The sequence below is a fragment of the Castanea sativa genome, chromosome 2, assembly GCF_040712315.1.
Source record: "Castanea sativa cultivar Marrone di Chiusa Pesio chromosome 2, ASM4071231v1".
Lineage (NCBI taxonomy): Eukaryota > Viridiplantae > Streptophyta > Magnoliopsida > Fagales > Fagaceae > Castanea > Castanea sativa.
Genome location: NC_134014.1, coordinates 365946 through 386860, shown reverse-complemented (window position 1 = coordinate 386860; position 20915 = coordinate 365946). Strand labels below are relative to the sequence as shown.

The following is a 20915-nucleotide window of genomic DNA, read 5'->3' as shown; positions in this document are numbered from 1 at the left end:
ATCAGCCTCTAAATTAAAAAAATTAATTTATTAATTTTAACTAAATAAAAAAATTAAAAGCAGAAATAAAAACCAAAAAATTTAATTCAAGAACAACAAAACACCAAGAACAACAACAAATTTAAAACCAAAAAATTTAATTCAAGAACAACAACAGATTCAAACCTATATTTCAAACCCCCACACCACCAAAACACTCTGGAATCCACCATACCCATGGCTACATCACACCCAATCAGAACAACCACAGCCAAACCCACACCCAAACCCAGAAATTTGAATCTAAAACCTCCACAAACACATAAACAAGCACATAAACAAATTTCTGGGTTTGTTTATCATCTGAGTCTCAGCCCTCTCTCTTCCTTCTCTACCTCTTCGCTATCTTTTCTCTCTTCTTTTCGCGTGATAGGCGATGGCGTGGGTCGGTGGGTTTCGTGGATGTGGGTCAATGGGTTAAGATCAGTGATGGCGTAGTCGGTTTCATCGTGGGTCGTTTCGCGTGATCGGCAATGGCGTGGGTCAGTGGGTTTCGTGGATGTGGGTCGGTGGGTTTCGTGGATGTGGCGGTTTCCGATGGTGAGTGCAGTGGTGGCTGGTTTGGTTCGACGGTGGTCTGTGTTTGATGGTAGGGTGCTGGTCCAACACTCTTGGTCTGAAAATCAAGCTTAGATCTATTGGGTTTTGAGGGTGGATCCAAGGCACCATAATTTGGAGGTTGTAATATGGGGGTTTGAAATATGGGTTTGAATTTGTTCTTGTTCTTGTTGTTGTTCTTGAATTTAATTTTTTGGTTTTTATTTCAGCTTTTAATTTTTTTATTTAGTTAAAATTAATAAATTAATTTTTTTTAATTTGTTCTCAGTACCAAATAGATTCCTAATTAACTTTCAAGAATGTAATACTACATGCAAAACCAAAAAAACAAAACATTGTAAACACTGAAACCAAAGCTTAGGAATCTCTTAGAAAATTAATCCTTGCCACAACCTACAAAGTAATCAACTTTGTACAAAGAACATTATACTCTCAGATTTCACAATTTAAACTCACTAAAACCCAACGTAAAAAAAAAAATCAAGAGTAAAAAAATATCTTTTAAAAAAAATCAACTAAAATCTACAAAGTAATAAACTTAGTATGAAGAGAGTTATACTATCAGATTTCAAAATCCCACAATTTCACTCCCCCCCCCCCCCCTCTTACAAAAAAGAGGCCATTAAAACTCAGGTAGGATTTTCATATTGTGAGGGGTTCTCATTGCTTTTAACAAGTAGAGAGGAAAAGGGTCATGAATTCCAAATTCCTAAATTGACAGCAAACCATAATCGAAGAGAATATTAGGTTATGGTTCTCTTTTTGATTGATAATTCTTTCGTGTAATATATATCAATGGTTGCTTCTCTTACCATAATGAGCTGGAGAAATATTATGTAACCTTGTAGACAAGTTCAATTTTCTCTGGTTCTCCACTGTTGGCTCAAATGCAGAGGGAAAAAAAAAATTCTGTAGAGTGATTTTCATATTTTTTGCGAATATTTGATTGAATGTATTAAGTAGACATTGATTTTACTGGCTCTTTTTTGTCGTGTTATTTTCTTTTTTATAGGTGAGATTATGATTTTCTTGTTGTTTGTGTTTATCAGGTTAATTACGGAAACTTCATGCATGGACTAATGAAAGAGAACATCCAACTGAACAGGAAAGTTTTGTCAGAACTGTCTATGCGTGAACCATATAGTTTCAAGGCCTCGGTAGACATCTCTCGGAATGCATTCCCCGGAAACAAGAATGTGCTGCTTCCTCCCAAAAAGGAAGGCATTTCAATTGTTTTGTAATTGCTGATTTAGACCACTCATCCTTCTCATTGCCTTTTTAAGATAATGAAACTGTTATGAGTTGGGTTTTTTTTTTTTTTTTTTTTTTTTGGGCTTTTGGAACATCCCATGTAATTTTATATACATTTTCCTAAATTCTTTTTGTTCTCTCTTCCCCTTCTCTAACACCCCCTGTGGTGATATAATTTTGCATCACTGGTATAAAAGAGCTCCAAATACTGGTAGCTTATTAAGCAGTTGAGAAATATCGACCTTAAATTCTGATATAAATTTGTCTCTCAAGTTTTTACTTCCTAAAGATTTGTTGTTGATTTGTCTTAGTAAAATTTGTTGGATTTCTTTTCTATAAAATTGCTCATATATTTAATATATTTTTAAAAAAACATATTCAATATTGGCAATCTAATATTACTTATCAAAAAAAAAAAATATTGGCAATATAATATTTATACATGTGATGTAAAATAAAATAAATTATGAGAATTGAAGCTGCTGAGAGGGTGGTGGTTTTTATAGAAGCGCTAGGAAAGGCAAGTTTGAGATGTATCGAATTATTCGGGTTTCTGCCCCTTTCTTACTAGAAAAATTCGGGTCACAAGTTGTTACGTCAGAAAAAGATATGAAAAAGAAAAAAAAAATTCGGTGACCTAAGAGACAATGCCCAAAAACGTGTAGGCCCCAATCAAAAAAAAAAAAAAAAAAAACGTGTAGGCCAGTTACGACGCTCTCAAGTAATTGACCAGTCAACGCGCTGGGATGTAATTGTGAACCCTTGGACTATTGTGCCTAGGGGTGGCAAAATTTGACACGACCCGCGAACCCGACACGACACGACACGAAACGAAATTAGCAGGTTATGGGTTGAGGCTTAACGGGTTCGTGTCATATTCGGGTTGACACGACTAACCCGTTTAATAAATGGGTTGGGTTAGTGTTGAACACATAGAACCCGTTTGACCCGTCTGACCCGTTTAATTAAATGATATTTTACCAATATACCCTTCAAACTCTAGGTATATAAACTTATTAGTTGTTGTGATTTATTTTCTTTGACATATTGTGATTGATTATTTGTGATATTGGGATATGTTTTAATTTTGAATAATTATTTGTGATGTAGTTACTCGTTAGTTCTGAATTTTATATTAAAAATCTTTATTTGTTTGTTTTTTCATTAATTTTTATTTTTCATTTTGATAAAATCTGATAAACAGGTCGACACGACTGACCCGTTTAATAAATGGGTCGTGTTAGGGTTGAGGAATCTTGACCCGTTTAATAAACATGTCGGGTTAGTGTTGACCTATGTAGTCGAATACTCATGACTTGACACGACACGAACCCGACACGCGAACACGAATTGCCACCCCTAATTGTGCCGTCCTATTTATACCTATCCCTCGGGCTCCGTTTGCCCGAAAATGTTTTGCGTGTCTAAAATTGATGGTCGACCAGAAAATAATAATATTCCTCGTTTCAAATGAATGTCGCTCAAGTTTTAGCCATCATCTTAACCAAATCAAAATCTTCCCATGATCTTGGTATTCCAAACTTTATGGATTTTAGGATAATACTACTTCTGAGTGTCTGGGCTTATATTACTGTTATGTCCCGTGAGTTTAGAGTACCAAACTTCTACGGGTCACAAAGTGCAAAACGAGTTGTGTATCAAATGAATTGAAACACAAACACAACACCATTGCACTATGTCTCAAACCCTCAACGTCAATCTCCGCCTCTTCTTCCCTAGTCTTTCTCCCTTTAAACCTTCTTATCTCTCCAACCTTAAACACTTGAAAATGTTTTTCAGAGCCTTCTTAGAAACGCAAACAAACACTTGGATATATTTTTTGTAGTGTTTAGGGCAATTGAATTTAAAAAAAAAAAAATGATAACAATAATTGTAGGTCAACTTTAAATTGTTTTTTTGTTGACCATAGAATAAAGAAACTTCTAGCGGAAAATTGTTTACAATTAATTTCATTTTCTATAAAAACATTTTCTATCTCACCAAAAGCTCATTAACTGAACCTCCATTCCTCACCCACTATTGGCCACCCAACTACTAATGTCATTGGTCTCTGGTTGCCAATCACTATTTTTTTTTATTCAAAAATTACTTTTAAAAAAAAATTATATAAGTACTTGGGAGATGAGAAATGCAGAGAAATAATAAAAACAAATTTCAAAGTATTTTTGAAAATGCAACCAAACACTTAAAAATATTTTACAACTAAAAAATATTTTCCGTTGAATCAAATCCAGCCTAAAACAAACAAAACCTTACACTTGCATTCACATTAGCTCATAAAAAATGGCATGATGCCCATTTAGGCAATGAAGCCCAAATAAACACCCACACCTAACAATGAACCTGCAAAATGAGATTCTGCTTCAGTGCTTGTCCAAATTTAGGAGGTACCATAGCTTATGCATTTCATTTGCTTATTCATTTCTTCAAAAAAAAAATTATTCATTTATTGTCATGGCTCTCTCTCTCTCTCCCACTCGTTTCTTCTTTTCTGCCTTAGGCTGTGTTTGACAACATGTAAAGTAATTTCTGAGTGTTGAAAATATTTTACGAAAAGAAAAACATTTTCATTTGTTTGGTGGTGTTCTAAGAAATGCGCTGGAAAAGTATTTCCGGTGTTTGGTTCACCATTTTAAAACATTTTCCAAAGACAATGTCAAAAAATACCTATAATACAATTGGATTATGATTTTCAATGGATTGATTGATCAAATCAATGGATCAGTTATAATTTTCAATTTTTGACATACAAAAATAAATCAATTGCAACCCAAGAACAAATCATTGTTGTTACCTCAACCAAATCATGAAAAAAAAAAAAAAAAAAACTACACTATAAATGAGAACAATCCTCAAAAAAACTCAAATCTCTATTAGAGAATGTGGGTCTTGAGTGAAAAGAAAGGAGGAAGATGGGTCGGTGGAGGTGGGTTGAGGGAGGAAGAAGGATAGATTGGTGGAGGTGGAGGTGGAGGTGGATGACGATCTACCCAAACTACCTTCACTGGTGGTGGGGCTTCCATGCACGATGGTGGGGCTGTGGGTCGAGGACGACAATCTAGGCTTCACCGGCGGGGCTGTGGGTCACAGACAACAATTTGATCTTCACCAGCGGCAAATCTCTCCATCCTTTGGCTTGGTTTTGGTGAGACTCATGAGGGATGAGAGTGAGAGTGAGGAGAACAAAAATTTTCAGGAGTGTAAATGGTTCGAAGATAATATCAGTGTGTAAAATATTCTTCAGGTGTGGGTGGGTTATTTTATGGTCAAACGCATTAATTTTCAATTTGACCTTATTTTCCTGAGTTGCCAAACACCATCACTGGTGTAAAACGTTTTCCAATTTTCCTTTATACCCAAAATAAACACAGCCTTATTTTCCAAGTTCTCTCTCATGGTCCATGTTGTAAGTGGTTTTCTTTTGACACAATGCAAAGGTAGCTTTAACTACACCCAGGAAGGGTCTTGGAAAATTTTTGGTAGAAAATCTTTTTAGCAATGTATCCAGCGAGACCATTGGTGGATCTTGTGTGGGTTTTTGTCTCGGTCTTGATTTGCTATAGTTCGAGTGCGCCTTTTGGTTCTGGAAGAGAGACTATGATCTGTGGATGGTCAATTTGCTATGATTTAGGTGGGAGGAAGAGAGAGACTATGGCCTCGTTTGGGATGAGGGAATGAAATGGAATGGAAAAGAATGAAAAGAATAATTTTAGAATATTCTTCCCTTCCCTTGTTTGGGAGTTTTAATGGAGGGAATGGAAAGTCCATTACCTTGTTTGGGAGTTTAAGTGGGAGGGAATGGAATGGGTAGGAGGGAACACTCATTCCTCTCTATTCCCTTAAAACCTCAAATTTTCATTCCCCCCAAAATTGGGAGGAATGAGAGGAAATGAAATTAGATTTAATGAATTTTTTACTAAAACTTCCAAAATACCCATATGTATTCAACTTTTTAATTTAAAATAGGGGTCTAATAGTAATATTGTCATAAAATGATTTCATTCCATTCCCTCCATGTTACTCCCAAATAAGATTACTTACGTTCCATTCATTTTCATTCCTTTCCATTCCTTTATTTTAAAACATCCAATCAAGGTTACTTAATTCCATTCTATTCCATTCATTTCCCTTACTTAAATCCACTCCATTTTATTCCATTTTTTTCTATTCCCTTATGATAATTCCATTCCATTCCCTTATAAACTCCCAAACGAAGCCTATGAGTTGTGGTTTGTAGGATTGGTGGCAATGGTGTGTGTTGTGGCTAGAGAGGTTTGCGGGATTGGTAGAGGTAACAAAGAAAGAGATGAGATAATTTGGGAGAAATAATAAAATTAGATGAGGATATAATAGTTTAATAAAAATAGAGTATAAAATAGATAATTAAATGTAGGTGTTTCAATAAATTATTAAATAAAATAGAAAAAAGTAAGTTTTTGTTTTAAAATAGACATTTTTTTTTGTATAAAGTATAAACCGATGTTAATGCTCTATAGATCCTTTCTATTTTTTTAGGTTCATAGCACATAGCACATAGCTTCAATCGTTGTATAACTTTCCTTGTCCGTGTTAATGTTTAGCAAGATAAGTATTCTTGGTGTTACGATTTAGGGTTCGTTTGGTTGGGAAGATGAAAAAGTGAGGAGAGAAAATTGAAAGGAGATGAAAAGTGAGAGAATAGAAAAGATTTTAGTTTTCTTTCATGATGTTTGGTCGGAGAGGTGAAAAAGAGGAAGAGTGAAAAACTTTTTTTTTTTTTTTTGTTGAGAAGAAAAATGAGAGGATGGAAAATATGGTTTGTATAAATTTATTGTCATGCCCATATTAAAATAAAATAAAGTAACAACTTAGCACCAAAAAAAAAAGATGAACAAAAAAAACCAAAACAAATGAAATAAATAAAATAAAAAGAAGGATGAACACCGAAAGAAATGCCAAAAAAAATCCAAATGAGAAGGACTAGAAAAAGACAAAAACCAAAGAAAAAGAAAAACGAAAAGAAGAAAGAAGGGAAAAAGAAAAAAAAAAGAAAAGAAAAGAAAAGAATTGAAAGATGAGTAAATTAAAAAGACAAAAACTAGAAAAAAGAAAAAGAAAGAACTCGTGTGAAATGTTCACATGGGCATTTTCATCTTCACTGTCATGGAACTGTTGTTCTGTGTTTTCTATCCAGTTTTCTTATTAATTTGGGAAGAAAACATTTTGGTGGGCCTAGAAAGAAAAACACGAGCTTCACTAGTTTTCCCTTTAAAAATCCACCCAATTAAACTCTCCAAAAAATTACTCTCCCCCTTTTTCGTCTCCCCTTTTCCATCCCAAAAATCCATTCAATTAAATGGACCCTTAAATTTAAGTTACATTCGAACAAACTGTTCTTTAGATAAGAAAAAAAAATTTTAATAAAATATTTTTATTAATATTATGACATTAAATACTTGCATATTTCTATTGCTACTATATGAATTAAAAAAAAATTACAAAGCATCAAAGTTTGACTTAGAAAGCCAAGAGAATGCATATTGAGAAAAGAACTAAGGAAGAACCGCGGTTGAAAGGATTTTGCACAGATTTGGGTGGGTTACACTTCCCAGTCTCTTGTTGCTTTCCATGGGATAAGCCCGGTGGAAAATCTGCTGCAAAGGTGCGCTCAACCTTTGGGGTGGAACAGGTATCCACTTGACAATCTAACTGATTGGCCAAGACACTACTGCAATTCCGATGCATGCACCCCATTGCCCCCAATTCAACCTTTCTATATTTGGTAAGTTCTTCAAATTCTACCATAACCACTTGAAGGACTATCTTTATGGCAATGACCTCATAAACAACTTGTTCCAATGTATCCCTTTAAAGAAATTCTTCTTCTCGAGCTTTCTTGCATTGAACTCATTGAGACTTGATAAAGGACAAAGGTATTAAAGATTAATTCATGAATATATATATATATATATATATATATATATATATATATATATATATATATATATATATATATATCAAACTCTCCATATATTTGAATTTAAATACATCAACATATACTAACTAAAAATAGTACATCATATACAAGCAAATGAAATATTACCCACAATCTTCCTTAAAAAAATCATCTACTCAGTGACCTGGTCACCTGGCTACAATACATAATTACAAGCAATCAAACACCAATCAACCTTGGGCTTGTCTTCAATATGGACAAAAATGGGGTTGGAAGTCCTTGCATCTTTTTCATGTTTAGGTAGCTCAGAAATGGTCTTTTTGGAATAGGTATCCACTTCATTATCCAACCAATTGGCCAAGAAACTATTCCAAATCCAATGCACTCAACCCATTGCCCCCAATTCAACCTTTCTGTACCTGCAAACTTCTTCAAAAATTCTACCATCACCACCTGAAGGACTATGGTCATGGCTATGATCCCCAAAAACAACTTGTTCCTATGTATCCCTTTAAACACATTCTTCTTCTCAAGCTTTCTTGCATTGAATTCATTGAACACTTGACAAAGGACGAAAGTATTGAAGATCAATGTGTCATTTACCTTCTCAGTCACACCAAAGATTGATTCACCTTTGAATTGCAAGGTCAGGAGGACGATAATCTGGTACAAAGCTTGGGCTAAGAGATTTCTCCACATTATGTTGGTAATAAGTGGTTCAGTTCGACCTACTGGTGGCTTTGTCATCAACTCTTCAGTGGGCTTCTCTGTTGCAAGAGCTAGAGCACCCAATGTGTCCATAATTAGATTCACCCATAATAACTGAACTGCTGTTAATGAGACTTCACCAGTTGATATAGCTGCCACAAAGTTGACCACAGGAGCAGCAACATTCACAGTGAGTTGGAACTGAATAAACTTCTGGATGTTGTTGTACACACATCTTCCCCACCTTAAAACTGTGGCAACGGAGGCAAAGTTGTCATCCAAAATGACAATATCTGAGCTCTCCTTTGCCACCTCGGTGCCCTGAATTCCCATTGAAAGCCCCACATCAGCTTCTTTTAATGCTGGTGCATCGTTTGTGCCATCCCCAGTGATTGCAACCACATGGCCTTTTTGTTTCAAACATTCTACCATCAGTAGCTTGTCAAAGGGAGATGACCTTGCCATCACACAATTTTATCAACTTTCTCCATTCTCTCCTCTAGTGTGTAGTTTCTGAATTCAATACCTTCTACCACTGCTCCACTCATATCTTGATCAAACCTCAATATTCCACATTTAGTGGCAATAGCTTTGGCTATGAAAATATTGTCTCTAGTGATCATTTTGATGTTCACACCTGCATTTTGGCAATCTTCCACTGCCTTCTTTACCCCTGGACGACATAGGTCCTTAATACCCACCAGTCATAATGGTGCAAAAGATTCTTTCCCTAGCCAAAACTTAGTCTCCTTCATTTTATTCAGAGTGAGGGTGCCTGTTTTGTCAGTACAAATAGTGGTGGCAGAACCCATGGTCTCACAAGCAGAGAGCTTCCGCACCATTGCCTGATCAACCATCATTCTTTTCATGGAATAAGCAAGTGTAGGAGTCACGGCCAAAGGCAAACCTTCTGGAATTGCAACCACGACTATAGTAACGGCAGCAGCTACAAATCCCACCATAGCATTTTATATGTCATTAGCCTTGGTGCTGCTGCCGTTAAACTCTTTATTTCCATTCTCATCTATAGTATTCCCAGCGAAGTATCGAACCAACAAGACTACAAGTACTAGGAAAGCAATTGCCAAACCAACCTTACCTATTGATGAAGTTAACTTGTTGAGACGAACTTGTAAAAGTGTTTGTTCATTAGTATCGCGGCTGATTGAGCACATCATCTTGCCCCATATCGTGTTCATCCCAACCGAGGTGACAAGCATCCTAGCGTAGCCATCAACCACCTTAGTACCAGAAAACAAAAATGGATGACTACAATTTGCTTCTACATGGTCACTTTCCCCTGTCATGCTAGATTCATCCACTTGCAATGAATGCCCGTCTAAGAATAGCCCATCTGCTGGAACTTGATCTCCAATCTTTAAGCAAATGACATCTCCAACAACAATTTCAAATATTGAAATCTGTTGACGCCTCCCAGCTTTTAGTATTTCAATTTGGATATTGTTGCTGACTTCGGATAACTTATCAAATTGTCTGTTTTGCCGAAAGTTACTTATGGTGGAAACAACACTGACTAGAAATACAGCAACAAATATGCTTCCACCATCATACCATCCTTCTTTTATTCCATCTTCTTTGATGCCAAACACAAGAGAAAGAACTGCACAACCTAGAAGGATGAGAATGGTAAGATCCTTGAAGGCTTCCACTACAAAATGAAAGAAGCTCTTTGTGGGCGGTCTTTTGTACGTGTTTGTGCCAAAAGCTTCGTGTCGGTGAGCAATGTCTTCAATATTGCCTTGAATCTCGCTTTCAACATTGGTGTTAAGACCGGATGCCAGTCGATCAACTCCTCCAATAATTTGGAGCTTTTCAATGTTTTTCTCTTTCACAAGCTGTGTGAGAGTTTTTTGATCAATTTTTGTGAGACTTGCTTGATCAGTTTTCAACCTGTTGTCTTGATTGAGATCCAAAATTATGAAAGAATGGGAGGGTGAAATCTTGGTATTTTTCTTCTTTGAAGTCTTGAAAAGAGATGGAAAGGCTCTATAATAATAGATGGAAACAAAAGCCGAGCGCCATCTCTTTTTCGATTCACTAAGGGTGTTTGGTACAGCAAGTAAAGATTGAATGGACTCCAAGTTGTCTAGGATAATACTAATAGTAGGCATGGTTATGGAAGCGTAGGATGAATGTACGAAAATTCAGTAGCTTACTATAAAATAATCTCTTTAAGAAAGCAAGGAATTGACAATGTAGTAATTAGAAGGCAAGAAAAGCAAACAAATATTTTTCACGAGTAAATTATTAAAGGATGAATGAGCAAAAAGGTTTTTAGGAAATTAAAAAAAAAAATCAAAACAAAAGAATTACTATAGAGATTTGTATAAAATATTATGGTACTATTATTGCTCTAATTTTAATTAATATTTACAGTTAAGTATATAATAATTATTATATAATTATTTCAATTTAAAAATATTAAATATTTTATTTTATTTTATTTGAGTGTATTTCTAATTATTATTATTATTATTATTATTATTATTATTATTACAAGTTTAACTAATCAATATATAAATAAATAAATAGATATTATATTAAAATTTGCTTAAGATTTGATATTTCTTATTTGTCTTGTAAAAGTTATGATATGAAAATATATATTTGAAATATAGATATTTATATTTAATTGGATTATTTTAGTTAAATTTTCTATTTATACTAATTTAATATATTTATTTATATTTAAATAATTATTAAATTAATTATAATGTCATCACAGTTCGACTTCGGTCTGACCTTAAAAACTTTGAACCTCTTTCTTTTACTGTTCATTAAACGGTTCGGGTCTGAAAACCATTCTTGTGATAACTCGATTATTTCATACTTCCTCAAAACCATGAAGTGAGAGTTCTCTCATTTTGATGTGATTGAAGACCAGTCCACACGACATGGGTTGAAATTTTAGGACCTATATTATATTTGGAGTTCAATGGTATTTTCTTAGAGGAAAAGGAATGTTACGTGGCTTATTTATATTAGTTAATTATTTGTATAAGCAGTGTTTCTAGTCAGTTGTGATTCATTCAAATTAGTTAGATTAGATTTGGAATATGTTATGACATATTCAAATAAGTTAACTTGCATTACAATTAGTCTTCTTGATAATAAGTTATATGAAGCTAGTGTTTTTGTTTTTTTTAGTTGGAAGTTAGTCTTGTATAAATTCAAATGTGGACTATAAATCTCTCTCAAGAAAAAAAAAATGTGGACGATAAAATAAAAATTAATTATGATTTTCCAAATCACATACAAATGTTTAGCTAGTCTTACTTGGATATTTAGATTTTTCTTTAAGAAAGCCTTACTTTTTTCCCCTCTTAACTAAAATAGAATAAACAATAGATTTGTCCAAAAAAAAAAAATTAACATAACACACAAATTAATACATTACTCGTTTCATTTAAGTAAACTCAAATTTTTACTCTAAAACACCCATAGAACTTAGGTTGGGGCAGTGAGGAGCTTCTATTTACCAAATTTTTTCTTAGAAAACGATACTATGACTTCCTTTTATGCCAATAAGAAAAAATAATGATTTTTTTTTAATATTTTGTCACTACCTAGAAATGTTTGGATTTGTTGAAAGATATTGCTGTAGTAAGGTTCACGCAAATAATTAAAGTGGTCAACGTTAGTTCAACTTCCAAATTCAAGAGTAATAACTTCCGCCAACTCCGAAGGCAAATCTTCATGAAATGGCAATTGTTACGAAAAAATGAAGTAGATATGCCCACCCCCTCCTAAAAAAAAGAACTCGTTTTCCAATTGGTTTGGGTAAGTGGATTAAGGATTGACAACTCTGACTAACCAAACCGCACGCTCTCTCTCTCTCTCTCTCTCACATATTGTTAATTACTACTTTACCCTTCTTCTTATTATTTAAATTTCATTTGGTTTGATTATTAGTTTACGGTGCTATGCTTAGAATTTTAGAAGATGGCATGGGGACAAAAAAAACTTGTAAATTGTAATACAGTTGGTTGTTGTTGTTCTAATCATTGTTATTAATACCGTTTCGGACCCCGTTTCGGTTTGTCTAGTGGAATGGAATATTTCGGTACCGGCCGATTTCGGCGTACCGTTTTAAGGTGTTTCGGGTTCCTAAAAATTAAATTATATATATTCTTGTAAAACATAAAATTGTCAATTCTAATAAATAAATAACTAAATTTCAAATAATACAAATCATTACTCATTACATAAGCCCATAATAATTAATAACTAATAAGCCAACAAAATTTATAACATAATATTAGCCATCAAATAATAAATTTTTTTTTTTTTTTCCATAGGCCAAATCAAGTACCTGCCGGAATTCACATCTCGGCCGGAATGGACCGGAATGGCCCGAAATTTGGCCCGAGGTGGAACGTTAAGTATCTCGGTACCGGTTTGCATACCGGAACGAAAAATTCCGGCCGTTCCGGCCGGAACGGAACGGAATCAATAACAATGGTTCTAATGCTAATTTATTTTTTTAATTAAAAAAATTGTCAAACCCAGCCCATGTGGATTAAGTTAGACCCATGTGATAGATTGGATTGAAAAAACCATTCAACCCGACCCATGCACACTTCTTCCTTCACGTTAGTAGCATTTAGGGAAAACTACATATTTGGCCTCTATTATTTACACCAATTTCAATTTGGCCCATAACCTTTTGTTGATACCCATTTTCGCAACACATTTTCTACAAGCTCAATTCAAACAAGCAAGAACCCTTTTGGGCCCATTTCATGTATTATATTTTATTTCCTTCCTTTAAGCATAGCCCAAGCCCAAGCCCAAGCCCATGTGACTTATTGAGGATATTGAGAAAGTGTGGTTTTAGAGGGTATGGGTCGGTTTATTTCAAACTTTTTGCATGAGCCCAACACATGCGCCCTATCAAGTGGGTAAGGGACACTAGTAGCACCTCAGACTCATGGAGGAGGTCTTGTATCCAAAATTCCTACCCCAAAACAGCTTTTATGCTTTGTCTGACTATGGTCCAAAGTTTCTGTCCAAACCATTTTTTTCCTTAAAAAATGGTTAACTCTTATTGGCCAACTTCAGCTACTAACTCTCATCTAGGTGAGCCTCCCAATGGTCTGAAACAACTGAAAAGGGGGAGCCAATGAGAGTTTAATCAAGTATTTTCCAAATCATGTTAAAAGCATGTCAAACTCTTCCCTAAACAAAAGCAACCCAAGCCAAGATACCAAATTAGTGTCATGGGGATAAAAACCTCTTCTACTACCAAAAACCTAGTCATTAGCAATACCCCAAACTCTATATAAAATTCTCTCTTTAGCTCAAAAATCAACCAACCACGTTTTTCCCCACAGAGCTGAAACTTGATACTAAAAGCTCATCAGCCATCTTAAATTCTCATAATTCTGAAGTTTAGGAGTAGAAATATGGGTACAGGGAAACCTTCCCGCTCTTCCTCACAACCTCTTTCAATTTCCTCTTCTCGCAAACTGTGAGTTAAAGTTTCAGATGTATTGTTTTAATGCACTTTTTTGCATTTTTGTTACTGGTATTTTGATTCTCTTTTGTTAAAGCACCATTAGCCTTTGTTCATTATACATTTGGAATTTTGGACTTGACTCTCCACAAATAATCACTTCTAAAGAACCCAAGGGGAGATTTGGGCTAATCTTGCATTTTTGGCCCTTGTCACAAAAACGTCCTCAACACCTTTCAATTTTGTGTCAATTTAGTCCTTGCCTATTATCTTTTAGATGAAAATTGCTGATTTCAATTGTGTCAATTTGGTTTCTAACATGTCAATGTTGTGTCAATTTAGTCCATGTCGTTATATTTTGGACGAAAATTGCTAACATCAGTAATCTCCATCTTATGTCTTTCTCCTCATTATGACTCTGCTTTGTTTCTTCTAGGAATTGAATGCTTCAACGTAAAGAAATTAATGGAATCAATTCAAAGGATTGGAAGATATTTTAGAAATAGGTTTTCCATTTGAAGCATGACGATGAGCAAAGAACTTAATGGAATCAATTTAGAGTAGATCGGAAATTAACGATGTTGTTCATATTCAAACCTGGCAGGGGAACGATGTTGTTCCCTTAGGTTTCTTTCTTTATTTTTTTTTTCTAATCAACATTTTTTAATTTTCTTAATTAAAAATAATCCAAAAACGGTGTTGTTTTGGTTAGTAGACAACAGCTGTTAACCGAAGCTTAACAGAAGACTAAATCGACAAAATTTGAAACTTAGAGGGTTGAAATGACAAAACTAAAATTTAGAAGACTAAATTGACAAAATGTAAGATTTAGAGGGTTAGTTTTGTATTTTGCCCTATTTTTAAAAAAATAAAATGACAGATAAACTGTTAATGTTTGGCATAAGAAAAAATTAATATGTTAATTAGAACATTTGGTTATTCTTAGATTTGATTCGAGCACTTTCACACCAAAGATGCAAAATTAGACTGGAGTACCGGTATTGATTATTTTCTAGGAGGGTATTTATACCATGCTTCACACACCATCTCACAGCCCGGTAACGCATGAACAATATTTTCTTCGTATAGTTTACAGTTTTCACACCATCTTTCCACTACAACGCTTCTCTTTGCCAAGTTAAAATTAGTTGGAAGGAGATTCTTGTAGGCCATCCACGCAAATAATTTAACTTTAGTTGGTATCTTGTCTTCCACAATTCCATCCTCGCTTCACCGCTTGAACTTCTTTGTTCTGATCCTTTGTTTCTTGTCTTCCAGAGTTATTTTAGCATATTGTTTAACTGGAGAGCACGGACGCTACAAAATTGCCAACGTATCGCGGACACGTATTTGATATGGACACAAACGTGTCAAGTAAGCGCTCAGGAAGAAAAAAAAAAATTATTTTTTAATTCAATTGTTCACTTGTTCTATTTTGATATTGAATATTGTTTATTTGAACTCTTTTTATGAGTGTTTAGTTTATTTGAATTCTTTTATTCGTACTTTAATCAATATTTTATTGTCTTAAAATTAATTTTAAATATTTTTCCAAACATTTTATTGTTGTTACATACTTTTTAAACTCAAAATAAACATAACTTATTCGAAATATAAAATATATATACTTAAAAATAATATTAATTAATTGTTGTATTTTCAACCTATCGTATCCTAATTTTTCAAGAAATGTCTACATATTGTGTCCGTAATCGTGCTACATAGCCTCTTAACCTATTATATTAACTCTTTTTTTTTTAACTATATCTATCCTCAAAGGCTCAAACCATATTTACGCTCACACTTGCTTTTTACATGAAAAGAATGATGGTTGATCAAGTAATGGTGTGGAAGCTCTCTACTTGTAAGACCATGGGCTCTGCCACTACCATTTGTAATGATAAAACAAGCACTCTCACGTTAAACCAAATGAAGGTGACTAAGTTTTGGTTAGGAAAGTCTCTTGTCAGTCTTTTCACTTTTGCACTAGATACTCATCAATTCCAGTGGTGAAGCCACGTTGGGCTTGAGGAAGGCCTCGGCCCCCTCAATTTTTTTTTTTTAAAATTGAAATATTTGCACTCATAAATGAAATATCCCAAAATGTTAGAAGATTTTTCAAAGGAGGTAGCCTTCTCCCCCCACCCCCCATGCTCCCTATGTTTTTCAAAGAAACTCCTTTGGTTTAACAATTTTATGAAGAAAGAAAAGTAATTTCAAAAAATGCCCCTTCCTTGTTTAAAAAAAAAAAAAAAAAAAAAAATTTTCTCTAGCTTACTTTGGTATTGACAGTTGAAGGAGCCTATGTTTTACACACTTTTTTTTTTTTTTCTTCATATTCAAAAAATTATGCCGCCGATGCCATTGCCAGTAGATTTGCAGTTTACGTTTTCTCAGTTTTCTCCTTCGTTTCTCCGTCCCATTTGCCTTTTCCTTCTCTTCTTTACCTCAAGTAATTGATACAGACTCCAAGACTTCGACACTACTTTCTCTAATTCCAATACAATAAAGCTATTAAAGTGATATACCAAGTTTGCTTTTGACGTGTATCTTTTTGAACCATACATATGGTCCTTTCTTAATGGTTATATTAAGAAAGGACCATATGTATGGTTCAAAAGACCATATGTATGGTTCAAAAACATATACGTCACAAGCAAACTTGATATAACACTTTAGTAGTTTAGTTTACTCCCAGGTGTTGAACCAAAAAAAAAATAGTGAGTCTATATATAAGTAATAGACAAACACTTACAATCTGTCATGATAAAGTTGTGACAAAAAGTTATAAAATAATTATAGTCCCAGAACCACTATGACTTGTTTTCATCTATTCTTTTTTTTTTTAATTGATAAATATATTATATAACATAGAAATATAATAACTTATTATTAATTTGACAAAATATATTCCTAGATATTTTGATTCAATTTATTTTTATGCATTTTCAATGATTGTTGTCTAATTTTTAGCCATCTTTTAACCTATTAGTAATATTCTTTAATCTTTATCATTATAATTAATGTGTTGTAATTTAACTTGAAAACCTAGGTCGATAGGCAAATTAAAAACTATATTGAGTTATAAATTAATCCACTTAATTGTATTATATATATGTACCACAAAAAAAAAAAAAACGCACATTGTATATTAAATTGTGTTCATAATACTACTATATATTTTAGATAATTATACATAGTATTGATATATATTAAGAATAAAAAAATGTAATCCTCTTATTTATTACTTGGCCCCCCAACTACAAATTTCTGACTCCGCCACTGATCAATTCCTCCATCTATTTTCCGATTGCTACAAGGAGTTGCTTTAAACAAGACTGGTAGTAAAATCTTAATTACAATTAATTTAGACTCATAAAATCTTAATTATAAGCCAGTTGTAAGAAAATGATATATATGCTTCTAATATTTTGTACTTGATGTCATGTACTCTCTTTTTTCTTTTGTTCAATGCATTATTTGTTGTGAAATTTTAAAGTACTCACAAGTGTATGAACCGAAGTATAGTTTGACAAGAATGAGGTCGGATTCACAGGGACTTGTATGTGCGTAAGAAAATCAATCAAATCTTAACCAAATTAATCCTAATCTAGTTTAATAAAAATAGGTTGCTTTGAAATTAAATAAACTAAGCAAAAGATATAAGCAATAAAAAGATGTAAACAATCAAAAGAAATGAATTAAGGTTTCGAAATCCGCCTTGTTAAAAATTGATATCAGCATATATTTACGATCATTAATTTATTCTAACTACTACATGATAATCTAAAAATCAATCTTGCTACCATGGAGAATATTATCATTAAAACTTCTATTTAAATATCTAAAGCATGCTCTTATTTGCTTCCTAGGTATAAAATCAAATCATCAATTGTATTTGTAGCCAAAAAATCACAAGAGATATCCAATTTTAAAATTAAGAAATAATAAACCAAACATTCAATTAATTAAGAAAAATCCTAAATTATGAGAAAAACATGATTGAACTCATATCTAGAATCTCATCTTAGTCAATTGATATGAAGCAAGAACAATTTAAGGGTCCGTTTGGATAGAACTTATTGCTGAAACTGAAAACTGAAAACTTGAAAACACTGTAGCAAATTTTTTTTTAAAAGGGGTAAAAAATATTGTTCATTCCAGAAGTTACTGTTCATTGGCCTAAAATCACTGTTCATGGCCAATGAACAGTAACAAACACGCGTTGAAAAAAAAAAAACAAAACAAAACGTGGAAGCAGCTAAAAGAAGCTGGATCCAAACGTATTCTAAATCATTAAAGAACAACTATTGCGGAAAAAATCAAATCACATAAATATTACTGATAATCCTTAACAAGGTTTCATTCTCAACCCTAATTATAAATTTAGCTACTCATGGTAATTGAAATAATACACAAGAATAAAATATTAAACTAGACAAATAAAATAGAAAAAAATAGTCACAATGCTATCATGGAGAAAAGCTATAGAGAAGCCAAATGCGACATTGTCTTTTGCTCCAATTTTCTGTTTTGCATCCCAGCCCTAGCACTAGCCTCCTTGAATTTTGCCCTAAAGAGTCTTTAAATAGGTCAAGGATCCTATTACAAGTTGAATTTCCGTTTGGAGAAAATTTCAGATTTTTAGACTTCACTTAATTAATGATTTTGGCCCATTTAACATCAGAATTCAGACTTTTGGTAAACTAAAAAGTTGTAGCCCTTTAAGTTAAATTTCCAGGCCAACTTGAATCATCTTGATTGGATTTTTGAACCAAAAGTTATGCTAAAAATACTAACTGATGTGCAGGCCGGAATCCTAATCCGAATTGGACTTGGATTTGGTGCAAATTTTCTTTAATTCGTTACTCCAATTAGACTTAAATTTAATTGGGTTGACCTTCTTTAATTTCATCATGGCCCTTGTAAAAGTAAAGTCCACTAGCCTTCTCTTTTGCACAAATCAACTTATTTAATTTCATTTTCCTACAAAAGACAAATTCACGCAATAAAATTTAATTAAGTACAAAATTTATTATTCAACATTATTCCAAAACTAAATATAAAATGCATGAGTTAACTCAAAATAATTATGATAATGCTTTCTAATAATGATATAAATATGCAAACTTAAGTTATTATCAATGCACATCATTATTCTTTCACCAAATACCAAAAAATGAAAGAAAGAACAGAAGTGTTTGTTGCATTTTGTAGAAAAATTTCAATGTTGTAAAAAGATCATTGTCCATTTACTTAGAGTCGAATGTAATCTACTCAAAATAGTGAAGATTAATGGTTTTGACTCTAGGAATGGCAACAGGTCGAGTTCAAGTCGGGTTTTTTGATGCCTGGACTCGACCTACAGGCCCTAACCCGTTACCTGAACCTAGCCCGTTTAATATACCGGTTTTTTTAAACCCCAAACCCACCCCTTCGGGCCCTGCGGGCCTCGTCTAGCCATTTCTGGGCCTAGTTCGTGGCCCAGTCCGACCCATTCTTTAAAAAAAAAAAACCCAAATAGAAACAGCAACACAAATCCTATCACAACTACAGAAATCGCCAACACAAACATAAGCACAAACTCTCATTTAACAATGAAATAAACTGTAAATAATATTAAATAATAAATCAACATTGTGTTATCAGTCTTGCTGAAATGAGATTCTTAGACCAGAAAATAAATAATAAATAATAAAAAAAATAGAAGAAACGAAACTCCATTTATGGATCGATTTTTACATTAACACAAACATCAACTCCGATTCACATTCTTTAAAGTCATCTTAGGCGCTATAGTCAACCAAACCAACACAAAATATACAAATGCATTACATTCTATACATATTGAATCCTCAGATAAATACCCAAAATTAAAAAATACTGAGAGAGGAAATGAACCCAAAAAAAAAAAAAAAAGAACTCAAACCACTAGAGCTCCATTAGCAATGGTTTCAGCCATCAATCCCACCTCTGGGCTTCGCTTGACCTCAATGTGACCAAGAGCTCCTCCGATCATCACATCTCTCTTCGATCTAACAATCTCATGCTCTAATCTAACAACACGACCACATCTCTCTTCGATCTAACAATCCCGTGCTCTGATCTAACAATCTCATGCTCCTCCATGACAAACAGCAACCACCACAAGATCCGTGCTCCTCCATGACAAACAGCAACTACCACATGATGAAAGTAAGGGTGAGGGTGACTAGGTGAGACCGTGAGGGGCGGATGAGAGTGCGAGTGAGTGGGGGTGAGGTGAGAGAGAAATCAGAGAATGAAAGAATGAGATATTTTAGGGTTAGGGTTATGATAAATATAGGTAGGTTTTTTTTTTTTTTTTTTTTTTTTTTTTTTTTTTAAATTTTATCTTTTGCTAAACGGATCGAGTCCGGGTTCGAGGTAGGTTTTAACAAAACTCGAACTCGACCTGGACCCACTTCAAGTTTTATTTTAAAAACCTAGATCCAACCCTACTGTTTATCAGGTCGAGTTGGGCCGGGTACCCGCAGGTCAGGTTGTTATTGCCATCCCTACTTGACTCCTACATTGAGAGTTAGTAATTCTCAATACCTGCTCGACCAATTGAGCTATGGGATTTTGAATTGAATTTTTAAGTTTCAGCCCATGATGAATTGGCATATCTAGGGATTTATGAACAAGGTACTTAAAGGTATAAATTAAAATATATTCTTTTTAAAGCAAACATTATATAGAGAGAATATACGCATATTAAGAGCAGTTATTGTGACCTTGTGCCCCTTGGGTTTGGTACTAAGCTACTTCCAGTTCTCCTTTGGAGTGTGTTACTATAAAGAACTTTGCACCAAGGTTAATGTAATTAAGTTGTTGTTGTGGTGAAGTCAATCATAGATTGGAGATTTGTGCACATTGAAGAAGGTAGCTAAGAAAATTAGTCCAACT

At 33.7% G+C, this 20915-nt stretch overlaps 1 pseudogene; it reads right to left on the bottom strand.

Moving 5' to 3' along the window:
- Positions 1 to 7971: 7971 nt before the first annotated feature.
- LOC142625863 (putative calcium-transporting ATPase 13, plasma membrane-type) lies at positions 7972 to 10644 on the bottom strand (annotated as a pseudogene).
- Positions 10645 to 20915: the final 10271 nt, after the last annotated feature.